Below are 13,112 nucleotides of genomic sequence, written 5' to 3' on the forward strand. Positions count from 1 at the left end.
CACACATAAAAATATCATTTTCAACATTCTAAAAGAAATTATATTAGTCAGCATGTCAGAGGAAGAAGGTTTACAACATTTCTCACCTGTTCTTTGCTGCTTTTGGCAAGAAGTCAGGGTAATTAATTACTACAGCTTTTCAAATACAGTAAAGGCTATGCTATCTGGCCCTTTACCAACTGGAAAGCTCTAGAAACTGGCATTTCTGATATCTCCCAATACAAATCTTCAATCTAGGAACCAGGACGGATGCCGAAGCTATTTGGGACCCGAGTATTTTCAAGAGCAGTCGGACTACGCTCGAGTTAGCCAAGAAGAGCAGAATGCTGTTCTTTCGGTTTGTATCTGCCATTATGATCAGTCGGTTTATTACTCAGTGTATTGTCATGTGTTTATCATAAAATATCAACACTACCGTACCATTATGGCATCCAAAATACCAACGAAAAGCAAAGGAGAAATGCATAAAAGAGTTGTGTTGACATTAAAACAGAAAATAGATACATGTACACATCCTGAAAAGGGCGAGAATAGGAATGTTTATTCATTTTATTGTATTCTAATTCTTTGAAAATTGGTAATCCATTGGTAAGTATAACTCTTAGTTAACTTGAATTTTTGACTAACTGGCACCCCCTATTCCCCCAACATGCCAGATAACAAAGCATTTACTGTATTGGTTTACAAAAACTTGGATTATTTTATAGCTATGATAAAACTATGAACATAATCATGTGCAGTGGTAAATAACTCCTACTCTGCTCTTTGATCAACTATTCCATTCACTACTTACCTTGCAATGTACTCTGTATCACCTGCTTCGGAGAGAGTATCTTGGGAGTTAAACTAGATGATTTTATGAAAGTGATCAGTGTAAAGATTTTTGTTTCACCATCTTAAGTGAAATGTTTTAATTATTTTCAAAAATTGACATGAAAAAGACCATTTTTAACCAACTTTATTAAATACTCCCAAATGGTTTATATCAATCAACTGTGTACTTTACCAGTACAGTAATCTCTATCCCTAATGAGGTAGGAAAGCCCTGTATTTAAAGACTTCAGTTCCTGCCTGCCTCCAAGGAGACTATTTCCCAGAGCAGTTATGAGCCAGCCCCTAGCTTCTCCCCTGCTCTGTATCTTCTAGGGCAGGGGTTCTCAACCTTTTTCTTTCTGAGGCCAACCCCAACATGCTATAAAAACTCCATGGCCTTCCTGTGCCACAACAACTGTTCTTCTGCATATCCAGTAGATTAAAAGCCATGACCGGCATTAGGGGGTAGCAAACAGGGCAATGGCCTCGCAACGCTAAGTTGCTCAGGCTTTGGCTTCAGACCCATGGGGCAGGGCTCAGGCATCAGCCCCACGCAGCGGGGCTCAGGCTTTGGCTTTTTACCCTGGGCCCCAATGACTAACGCTGGCCCTGCTCTATGGTTTATTTTGGCGGACCCCCTAAACGTGCTTGCGGCCCCCCCAAAGGGCCTCGGACTCCTGGTTGAGAGCTACTATTTTAGGGGTCAAGTCCAATCCTTCCCATCTTACTTCATTAGAAGGGAACTAATTTTATACAGCTAACTTCCTATTCACTAAACTGGCCTCCAGCACCCTCAAAGTTTGCTGTCAACTTCAGATTATTAAGGTCTTGATCCTACAAATTCTTGCACAAAGCATATAATGGCGGGCAAAGTTGTTGTGCTCAAGTGTACGTAGGACTACTTGTAGACACAAGTAAGGTTAAGTGTAGGCTTAGTCCTCCATGCTGAGAGGTAGTAAGCATCCAATATGCCCACTCCCCTACTTTCAAGTACATACAGTAAAAGTGGATTGCATATGTAGAGAACAGGTGACTCAGAAGAGACCTGGGTGTATATGTAATCCTCAGTTATCCCTTTTTTCCCCCCTCTTAGGTCTTATGCCTGCTACTAGGCAACAGAATTTTGGCAGCCAAGTAGTAGCTCATTTACTAATGAAGAATCAATTTCTTCTGTGCTCCTTGTCCTCCTCCTCATTATTTACCTTTTGTTTACATGCACAGTACTCTATACTTACACTGTGCAGGTTCAGACCCTTAGGCTATGTCTTCACTGCAAAAGAAAAAAGTTTTTTTACATCAAGATAGCCATCTCAAATTAGCTATCTCAATGTGAAACCTTAGTGGAGAAAAGGCACAAGTGGAGGGCATAGAGTTGACCTTTACTAGCCACATCAAGGTAAAAACTACCTGTGCCTTCTTTTCACTAGGACTTTGCATCAAGACCGCTATCTCACTGTAAAAACAAAAAAAAAAAAAAAAAAAAAAAACCCACATCTTTTTAACAGTGAAGATAAAGTCTGAGTGATTGATACGTTCCTAAGCAACAACTGACGGAAGATGCAATGCCACATTCTTAGTGGTATTGTAGGCTTATAATTCACAATCTAATACTGACTTTACAAATTAAACATGACTGAAGAGCAGATATAGCTTTGTAAAAGACATTCCTTCCTTACTCTTATTGACTACTTTCAGGTCCTTAAGTCCCTACCTGTTTGATCTCTTCACTCCTTTGCATTTGTCAATACTTTTTGGCAACATATGAGCTTCAAATTCTTCTTGGCACCTAAGTAGAAGAAGAGATCAAAAGCTGAGGCAGTGAAGAGGGTTCTTTTCTGTCACAAACTCTAGCCTGTGTCAAGTTATAATGTTACTTGATATTTTAGGTGTTTGAATATATGTTTATATGTTGGTCTTGGCAACTATTGTGAAGCAAAGAGGACAGTGGCAAGTGCAATCTTTTAACTATCATCATGGAAATTCCATATTTCCCACTAAGAGCATAACATTTCTTTAAACAAGTTGTTACAAATGCATTTAGCTTCAAGTATACTGGTAGATTTGCCATTTTTTTAGGGGTGATAGTAAAAATTACTTACCAAAAGGTTGAGTATCTGTTGTAGTTAACATTACAATTTATTCATGAGTCTGAATAAAACTTGAATGTTATAATAAAATGGATTCATGAATATTTTAATACATTTTAGTAGAAAGTGGCTGAAGTCTGATGTAAGTGTTTTTAGAATAGCATTTAGATTATTCTTATTGTTAAATACTTGCAAATATAGGATACAATTCTGCACCCGTTAAATCAATTGGAATTCAGAGGGATTTTGTGTGATTTTCACCATTCAAGTAGTGCAAAACAGACTCAAATCCAGCTTAAACAGCTATCTAAGAATTTCTCTGCCAGGGCTATAGGGCTATTAAAATGGCTTCTATACCATGCCTACCTTACAGCCCCCATTTAGGAGGATGGTTTGGGGAAAAGCAAGCATATCCTAGCAGTTGTTACAGTTACCATAATGACTTAATGGGGCATTAGGCAGCCTGAGTAAGCTGGAATAGTCTTTGGATCCTAAAGAGCCCTATATAGTAAAAGTTTTTAATAAAAGCTCGTAGAAGGCTGCAAAACAGGATTTTTTTCCCCTGGAAACCTAATCAGCAAATTAATCTATGCTAAGAAGTGGTTTTGCCAGTTCTGTAGTGCAATTCTGTACAGATTCAAAAACTCATTAAACCTGATTAAACACAATTAAAACTACATTTTACAGTGTTGTAGAAGCTTTTCTTAAATTTTCATGCAAGCCAGTATACAGTAGTAGTGTGGAAGAACTTATGAAAGGCAGCAGTTATGATATTCCTGGCTAGTATTCCTTCTCTCAACACAAGGAAATTTGATCTTCAGATATGGTGTCTTGGCTGCCTACACTCTCATCCATGCAGTAGGATGGTAGTATATTCTATCAGAAAGTGCAATTGACAGTTTCTAGGGCACAAGTGTCCAGCAGAGACATGTTTAGACAGACTGCATAATACTGCAAATGATATCTCTTCTGCAATATCTGTCTATAATAGCCATTCTGTATGGTTACCATATGCCCCTTTACTCCTAATCAATTGTTGTTGATTCCTGTAAGCCTAAAAGGAATGAATTGTCAATAAAGAAAAATAGTACTTATAACAGCCAAGTCAGATTGTACTGCAGTGGGCATTTGAGAAACACATTAAGACCATATGATTGATATAATGACAGACACTTCTATTGTGAGTTAACAGACATAAATTCTTGTGATGAGGTTGTAAATAACACAAAAGCTGTGTTGAATTTTTTTTTAAAAGCTTCCAGACCAGAAAAACAAGGTGAGGTATGTGAAGACAAGAGACACAAATATATCAGAGGCATACCGTATAGCAGTGGTTTTCAACCTCTTTACCATGGTGGGCCGCATATGCAGCTCTCTATGTATTATGTGGGCCACATTGACAAAATATATACTACCTGTATGGCCCTGAGGATGTCACATGGGCTGCAGCTATGTGTTGATTGGTCCACAAGCAGCCCAAAGGCTGGAGGCGGAGAACCACTGCTGTATACAAAGTAACTTAAAATAGACAATAGTAACCAGGGTATCAATAATAGATATTAAGCTTATCCACATGTGCCCAGGGAAAGATTATTTACAAAACCATTAGTAATCCTCTACCCATCTAAAGGTATGCTGCCTGGATTTTGGCAAACTCTGTCAGGGCCTTTAATGTGAAGCAAAAGTCAAAATGAGACTATGCATGTAAATTAAGTCAATGGAGCAACACCAACTTACATGAGTTGAGGATCTGACCCATTGTTTCTGCCTGAGAAACATCTGTGTGGACAATAAGAAATATTAAAAATACATGTGTCCCAGCTACATAATTTAGAAATAAGTAGATCAACATGTGATTGTTAACACCATGAGCTAGAAATTATCCATTAGTAATTGACCCAGTGTCATCTAATTACCTTTTTAAGAATGTCTTTTCCACAGCTATATAATACCAATTTTCTATATGAGCAATAGCAAAGTTCCCATTGATTCAATTAGCTTTGGCTCAGGCCTTATGAATGTGTATACATACACGTGGGCAAATAGAAAGTTCCTTTGAATTTTATCTGTTAAGTGATTCTTTAAAACTTAATGTAGCACAATGTAAATGTTCTGCCCTATTTCCTTCCACTGTAAGAAATAGCACATGTACAGGAAAAGACACCATGCTGAACCAATGACATCTACCCTGTTTCCCTCTAAACAGCAGCTGACTTTGCTAGCCATCAATAAACCTCAGTGCTGAAAGAGCCCCCCGCCTGCCATTAAATGCTAGTGCTCTCAATGTCACATCACCTACCCATTACAAATGGTTGAAGTTATTTGAGTAAAAATGTTTGTCAAATAACAGCCTTTTTGCTAAATCAAAAATTCTTTTAATATTTTAATTAAAAATTTTTAACTAAAGGAGAAACAAAAGTAAAATCAGCCTGTTTGATTTTTGGGGGGAGGTTGGTTTTTCATATGGGAGGCATTTGATTTTCTTTCTTCTGGCTTCTCATTTAAAAAATGGCTGAAAATACTATCTTCTCCCTTTCCCCGCCCCCGTACAAAATTTTCATTTTCCAAACATCAAAAAATTTAAAATTTTAATAGTTCCTGAAAAAAATTGCAAATAACAAACTTAGTCCATTTAAAATCTGTGAAATGAAAACAGTTTCAAAATTTGACTTATTTTTGCTTTTTCAACCAACTTTACTACCCACCATCTGGTTTGCCTGCCACTATTGTGTGGAATTCTGTCCTTCCCTCCACCCCAATTCAACAGTATCAGTATATGAAGCAGCCTAAGGTGCAGCAGAGAGAGAGCACAGTGGAATTATCCCTGCTACTGAAGCAAGGGGTGGTGGACAAACACAAAAACATATGCCTCATCACTTCCCAAATACAGAGTATGATTATTTAGCATTAAAGTAGTTCCAAAATACACAAACTACTATTCAGTCAATCAGAACTAGTGTAAACAAAATACATATTGGAACGCACAAGAAACCAGCCTCCTTACCTGTTGTCGTCAGACATGGACTCCCAGAATGTTCCCACTTCCAGCGTCTTCTGGGATCATCTCTTTTTTCTTTCTCTTCCCCTCAGGGATCCTGAGTGCAGAGGATTCTGCCTTCTCTCCCTTTCCAGTGGTATTGAAGAGGGTCCTATTGGGATGAAAGAGAAGAGACCTCATACTCACCCTTATTTGCCAACAGGGTTACCGGAACAGCATTATATGAACTTGGCCACCTGGAGGGATTACATTTCCAAGCAACCTGTTTTCTTGGCTAGAGCCCAATTGGGGACTACCACAAACCAGCCTTTTCCATTCCAGCTCAATGTGCTAATGCAACTCTAGCCTTGACCTCTGAAGTCAGTCAAGAACATAGACCCTCTCACTAACCTCAGAATGCTCCCTCAATGCTGCTGCTACTCATCAGTGATCCTGTCCCAGGAAAACTTGGAACAAAGTAGTACTGGACAGGATTTGTTCCCTCATATACCCTGCCTAAAGAACTGGAATCATAGGAGCCAACTCTGTGGGTGCTCTGGGGCTGGAGCACCTATGGGACAAAATAGTGCGTGCTCAGAACCCACTGGCAGCCCTGTGGTTCAGCTTCTCCCCCTTCCCCACCAGCGCCTCCCACCCACTGGGATCAGCTGTTCAGCGGTGTTCAGGAGGTGCTGGGGGGGTGAGGGAGAAGTGGAGCAGGAAGAGGCAGGGGGAGAGGACGAGAAGGGGCGGGGGAGTTGGTGGAAGGGGTGGAGTGGGGGCAGGGCCTGGGGCATAGTGGGGGGTCAAGCACCCCCCAAGAAATCAGGAAATCAGCACCTCTAGCTGGTATAGTCAATCACAGTCCATGACATAGTAAATGGTTGTAAGAAAAGCAGGGGAAAAGACAGCCTCAGCGAAAAACTATACGAAAAACCTGAAGATCCTGTCTGTACTAGTCTTCACGTTTAAATCAAACCTGACAATGGGGAAATAACAGACTTGGATATCTTCTGAGATATAGTTCTGTTGGTGGGGTCTGTCAAAAAAAATTCTATAGTTTAGAATTTGTCTAAGAGTTGTAAAATTGGCAAGAATCTCTTACCTTATGCCCAAACCTATGATGAGCAAATAACATTTTAATTTTTATTTCTTTACTATATGGTTGGGGGGGGGGGGGAGGAAATCAGTGTTATCATTAGGAATGTACTGAGACAGGATAAAGAGAACAAACAACTTTAGAAAATTATTTTAATACTGCAAGGGGCAGTTGAAGTATCTGAATATAAGTCTTCTCTTTTTGAAGTGCTGTTAAAAACTTTCTTTGCAGAAGGTCTCTGGTTTAAAAACGCTATATCTTTGATGGAGTTCAGTACTGAAAAACAGATTAAAGATCTCACTCATTACTGTCCCATAAGAAAACAATCTTGTCTTCAGACCATAAGCATCTCAGCTACAGAGTGCAAAGACTTTTTTTTAATCAAATGAATACTGACATAAGCACAACTGCAACACAAGTACTCATGGCAGAGGTTCTCATATATCCTTGATCATACATTATAGACTGAACTCTTATTAAAATAACCCTCCAAGGAAAAGTGAGAAGAAATCCAATAAAGAGAGAGATTATTTTTCAGAATATCAGAGATCTCTATCATAGCATCTAAATTAATCTTTAATCTAGTTAAATCTAGTCTAAAATTCATGTTCTCTTGATAAAATTTGTTTTCAGTGGGAAAAATTTATTTATTACTACTTCACATTATTGCTGTCAAAGATTATTGAATAAAGAAACTGTGAAGTTTTTACTTATAGCATATTTTGATACAAGAGCATTTGGTTAGTGGGAAGAACTAAAAAAGATATATGTAACAGATTTTGGCAAAGCATTCTAAAGGTTCTCATGCCATTGTAGAAGAAATTACTGCAGAAAATTCTTTGCTTTATATGTCTGTTTATTCATGAATGATTTTACCAAGTACCTAAATTCTCCAGTGGAAATACATGTGCTCAAAGAGGAAATGTGGGCCCCCTTACCAAGTCAGTAAGTACCAGAATATGCTCCAGGGTATAAACTTTTACTTTGCCATGATTGTTTTTAATCATTGCTAATCCTGTACATAAAGTACCAGTTAAATAAGAAGTTTAACTTTATAAAATGAAAACGTGGCAATGTACATGTGGTCAAAACCAGTACACTACACATTTTACAGAGATATTTTGTTTTTGTCAATTACAGAATTAGAGATGCACTAATATTTGGATATATGGATGTTACTATTTTCAATATCCTCCAATCTTCCTTTTTATGGTTAATAAGGCCTTGCTGTAAGACCACCTCAGGACATCTGGTTGTAAAAACACTGCAGCAAATGTAGATTAACTCAACAGTTGTTATGATGTATAATTTAAATAAGACAGAACTAACTGGCTCAACATTTGGAAATTACACAAACTGTTCATACTAAATACAGTTTGACAATGGAAATATTTTCTGTAACCTGTCTACTGGTGTATGTGGAATTTTCAACTAGAGTAAAATGCAGTATTTTATCACTTAGATTTCTTCACAATACTCTTGGAGGATGAGTAAGAAGGATTAATCTGCAAGAAGCACTGACAGGTCACCTGCAGTAATACTTGACTAGTGAAAGAGTTACCTGAAAAGATGCCTGATGTCAGAACTTGTTGGAATCAGAATTACCGTTCTTGGGAAATATCAGCATTAAAAAAAAATGTTGTTCCAAATCAGAGCAAAAAGTCAAAATTTTGAAGCTTACTGTGAAACAAATTCTGAAAAAATTCAGTTTGGAACCATTGAAATATTTTGTTCCAATCATGTTGAAATGTTTAGTTTCAATAAGGTACAAACATTTAGTTTCAACTTTATCATTGCATTTAGTTTTGGCCTTTATAGTGTATTAAAATATTAAATAGAATATAAATATTGTATTATATTAAAATATTAGTTAATAACCCCCTCAGTTTCTTCTAACTGCCCTTCAGCAGAGTCAGAATTGATTTGTGTTCTCCTTAGCTAGTTACTGTTTTCTATATAAATTATTTTGTCCATGGGTAGTCTATTTTGGTCAAGGTTCAAATTTCTTGGTCAAGGTATAGTCAAGGTCCAGACTTCAGAAAAAAATAACAGTAATGATAAGTAAATAAAAAGATTTCAGAGTCCATTCAAAAACATCTGACAGTCCGGATTTGGCCCGCGGACCACCTAGTGACTACCCCTGATTCTTCTTTGAGTGATGTCCCTATAGGTGCTCCACTTCAGGTGTCGGTGCGTCCTGGGGCTTTCAATCGAAGATTTATGGTAGCAGTGTCCGTGTGGGTCACGCCTGCACAGTAGGTGTCTCATGGTGCCATTGGAGCCTCATCTAGCGCGTGCTTCTCAACCATCCTCTGCCTGGAGCTCTAGGGTAGTGTTCACTGCTCTTCACAAAAACCTTAAAAATACATTTAAAAGATAGTCACTTAGAAAGTAATAGTTATAGTTAATTTTGTTTAGATAGTAAAAAAAAAAATAGTTTTTAATCCCAGTTTTCCCTTCCCCATAGCTTCCCCACAGCAGGGTCTGTTTAACCATTGAATGATGCCTGGCTTCCCAGGCTTTAAGAGATATGGCTCATGCCACGAAGTAATGCCCATTTCTGATGGACATTCGTTATGTGTCCAATGTTTCAGTGAGGCGCATATCCCACAAAAATGCACCCACTATAGTAATTTGAAAGCAAGCTGGCAAGACCAGGATCTTTGCTTGAAAATGATCATGATGGGGAAATCTCTCCAACTGGAGACAGAACAATGGACCACCTCTCCGGGCACTCTTCTGTCAGCAAAAGGGGACATGCCTTCCTCTAAAAGATCGAGAGATGAGAGCGTAAACACTGCCACAGAGAGCACTGCAGCGGTCTCCTGCCAGGTCACTATCCCCAATGCCAAAACATACCCGAGTGATCACCTATGATGCTCTGGGCACCTCCGCGACAACCAGTCCTGAGACAAGAAGACAGAGTTGAGGCATAGAAAGAGGCATGCTTCCTCCATGGCATCGACCTCACCTGTGAGGGACTCAATGCCGAGACTCTCTCCAAGCACCATGTCTCCACCTCTGGCAAATCAGTACTGACTGCACCAATTAAAACACCATAGCATTTGCCGGTGCCATCACCAGCATTGAAAAAAGTGTCTCCATGAGCATCAGCAGTACCAACACGCTATGCCACAAAAACATCTCATGTATGTGTTCTCACCAATTCCCTTGATATCACACATAATACACAAGATACAAATAGACAAGGCCAAGATCATCCTGATAGTCCTGACGAGGCCCAGACAAGCCTGGTACCCTTACCTGATGCAAATGGTGATATGCACGCTCGAACTCTCCCTCGCTGACCGGACCTGCTTTCACAGAACAACGGTCACGCTCTTCACCCAAGTCCGGAGAAACTCCACCTGCAAGTTTGGCTCCTGCATGATTCTATCATGGCGAACTAGCCTGTTCAGAACAAGTCAAACACATATTCCTAAACAACAGGAAATTGACCACGCATAATACTTACCTTCAAAAATGGAAAAGATTCTCCTCATGGTGTCAAGAGAAACATTTGATGGCCATTACAACACTGTTACTGATAGTGCTGAAATACCTATTGGAGCTAAAACACTTGGGTTTGGCAAATAGCTTGATCAAAGTACATCTCACGGCCATTACAGCATTCCATCAAGAGACTGAAGGGACCTCTATCTTCACACATCCAATTACTAGAACATTTACCCAGAGGTTCACCCACCTATTCCAGCCTGGGATCTAAACCTGGTTCTGAAATGCCACACCAGACCTCCATTCAAACCTTTATCCACCTGTTCCTTACTACATTTGTCCAGGAAAGTGGCATTTTTGGTTGCTATCACTTCCATCTGATGTGTGAGTGAGATGGGGCCCTCATGGCTGATCCCTTCTACACAATATTTTTCAAGGACATGGTCATGTTATGACAACATCCAAAATTCCTACTGAAAATATCATAATCCTTTCATATAAACCAACCAATTCATCTTCCCATGTTTTACCTAAAACTACACAGGACTCCAAGAGAAACTGTCTTGACATTAGACGCGCATTAGCATTCTACTTAGAAAGGGCCAAGCCTTTCTGAAACTCCCCAAATTCAAATATCAAATTCAGAATACTGAACCTCCTAAGACCATCAGAGCTCATTCCACACGCTCACCAACCTCGGTAGCATTCCTAAACAATGTACTATAATAGAAATATGTAGAGCGGCCACTTGGGCCTCTGTCCATACAGTCACTGATCTCTATGCAATCACTCAAGGTTCCCGATCTAATGCCATAGTTGGCCTAACCGTACTTGCCTGTACAGTACAAATGAACCCAAAGTCCCTCCTAGCCTCTGAGGGGCACTGCTCTACAGTCACCTGTAGTGGAGCACCCACAGGGACATCACTTGAAGAAGAAGAGAGGGTTACTCACCTTGTGCAGTAACTGAGATTCTTCGAGATGTGTGTCCCTGTGGGTGCTCCATTACCCATCCTCCTCCCCTCTACTTTGGAGTTTGCAGTAAGGATTCTACAGTAGAAAAGGAACTGGAGGGGTTCGTGCATGTGCTAGATGAGGCACCAATGGCACCACGAGACACCTACCGTGCACACGCGACCACATGGACACTGCTACCGTAAATCTCCGATTGATTGCGCTGGGATGCACTGACACCTCAAGTGGAGCACCCAGAGGGAAAACGGATCTGGAAGAACCTCAGTTACTGCACAAGGTGAGTAACCCTCTCTTTAGTCTTTCATTAGTTAGTTACTTAGTTTACTTAGTTACTTTAGTTTCGACTGTTGACCCATTGGCTTTACTAAAATTATATATAATGTAGAGCTTCAGAATAGGATTGAAATCCCATCTACAGCCTTTAAGTCAGATCGTCAATCACCAACATTTAAATCATGTCCTTTGTGTCAGAGAATTATTCCCCTCACAAATGGACACTATCTCTGCCTATTTCATTTAGGAAAATAGTTCCTTCAAAGTGTGCTATTTGCAGGACTTTTTTTAAAGTCAAGCGAGTGTAGACCAACGCTATTCCTGATGGAGAAATCAGTGAGATCTCAATCTGATGCTGAACCTCAACTGTGGGAATCCTCAGGATCAATACGTGGGACCTAGCCTGTCACTGCCTCACAAACTATTGAGGTAACTCCAATTGCTATATTCCCTAAGAGGCACTGTTCTTCAAAGAGCTCTAAGACTTGTTTGTTAGAACCATCAATTACCCCTGCTGGCCATGAAAATAAGACCTGCTCTGTTAGATATTCTGACCAGAGGTGGTCAGTACTGCAAGAGAAGAGAGCAGAATCCCGCAGATCAAAGCAGCTGGAAGTAGGCAAGTCTGCTCTCCAAAGGAATGTGGTACTGGAGGGATCTGCCTCTGTAACAGCCCCAAGCCTCAAGGAATCCTTCAACATGGGCTTAGATGATACTGTGGCAACAGTCTCATCATACCCCAGCATTGACAAACTCTGGCACCAGGATGCTTACAGCCAGCTTCCTCAGTCCTGACTCAGAGTGTTGGAGATATCAGCCTTTGTGGTACTGAGAGTACTTCCTACTGATAAAAAAGCAGCTGACAGATATGGCACTGAGCCTTTCCCCCTCAAAAGTGTGGTACCCAGAAACTCTTCAGCCATCTCCTTTAGGGACACAATGGATATCAGGATAATTCCTGACCTGCTGTCTCCTTTGTTGGAGAGACAAGATGGGCAAGATAATATCTTTTATTGGACCATCTTCTGTTGGTGAGAGAGACAAGCTTTTGAGCTTACACAGAGCTCTTCTTCAGGTCTGAGAAAAGTACTCAGACTGTCACAGCTAAATACAAGGGTGAAACAGATCACCTTGAATAGTCTCTTGCAATATTGGTTAAGTCACTATTCTCCTCTCTGAGCTAATCAAGGTCACCATCAGGGCAACCCAGGCACCTGTCACAAAAATTTCACTGGATTCCCATATACATAGACATCACCATCACCTCTTTTGATTACAGCAATGAATGAATGATCCAAGCAGGTTTACAAGTCAACCCCCTAAGAAAAAGAACCAAAGAAATTGGATTTGCTTGGCCATAAGATTTATTCCTCAGCATCTCTTCAGGTCATAACTGCAAGCTACTTGATTATGCTGGCCAAATACAATGATAT

General features: G+C 39.9%; 2 long non-coding RNA genes across 2 annotated transcripts in view; both read right to left on the reverse strand.

The window, feature by feature from the left end:
- Positions 1 to 2,523: 2,523 nt before the first annotated feature.
- Positions 2,524 to 8,660, reverse strand: LOC117871644. Its single transcript, XR_004644313.1, has 4 exons — positions 8,538 to 8,660; positions 5,905 to 6,049; positions 4,638 to 4,679; positions 2,524 to 2,599 (listed from the first exon to the last, which is right to left on the reverse strand). It is a non-coding gene; the product is annotated as an uncharacterized LOC117871644 (long non-coding RNA).
- A 103-nt stretch (positions 8,661 to 8,763) lies between these two features.
- Positions 8,764 to 13,112, reverse strand: part of LOC117873456 — a 29,124-nt gene continuing 24,775 nt past the window's right edge. Inside the window, exons 3-4 of the long non-coding RNA XR_004644735.1 lie at positions 10,241 to 10,387; positions 8,764 to 9,332 (exon numbers count right to left, since the gene is read on the reverse strand). This is a non-coding gene — a long non-coding RNA (uncharacterized LOC117873456). The remainder of the gene's footprint in view (positions 9,333 to 10,240; positions 10,388 to 13,112) is intronic.

Source organism: Trachemys scripta, chromosome 2, assembly GCF_013100865.1.
Source record: "Trachemys scripta elegans isolate TJP31775 chromosome 2, CAS_Tse_1.0, whole genome shotgun sequence".
NCBI classification, from domain to species: Eukaryota; Metazoa; Chordata; order Testudines; family Emydidae; genus Trachemys; species Trachemys scripta.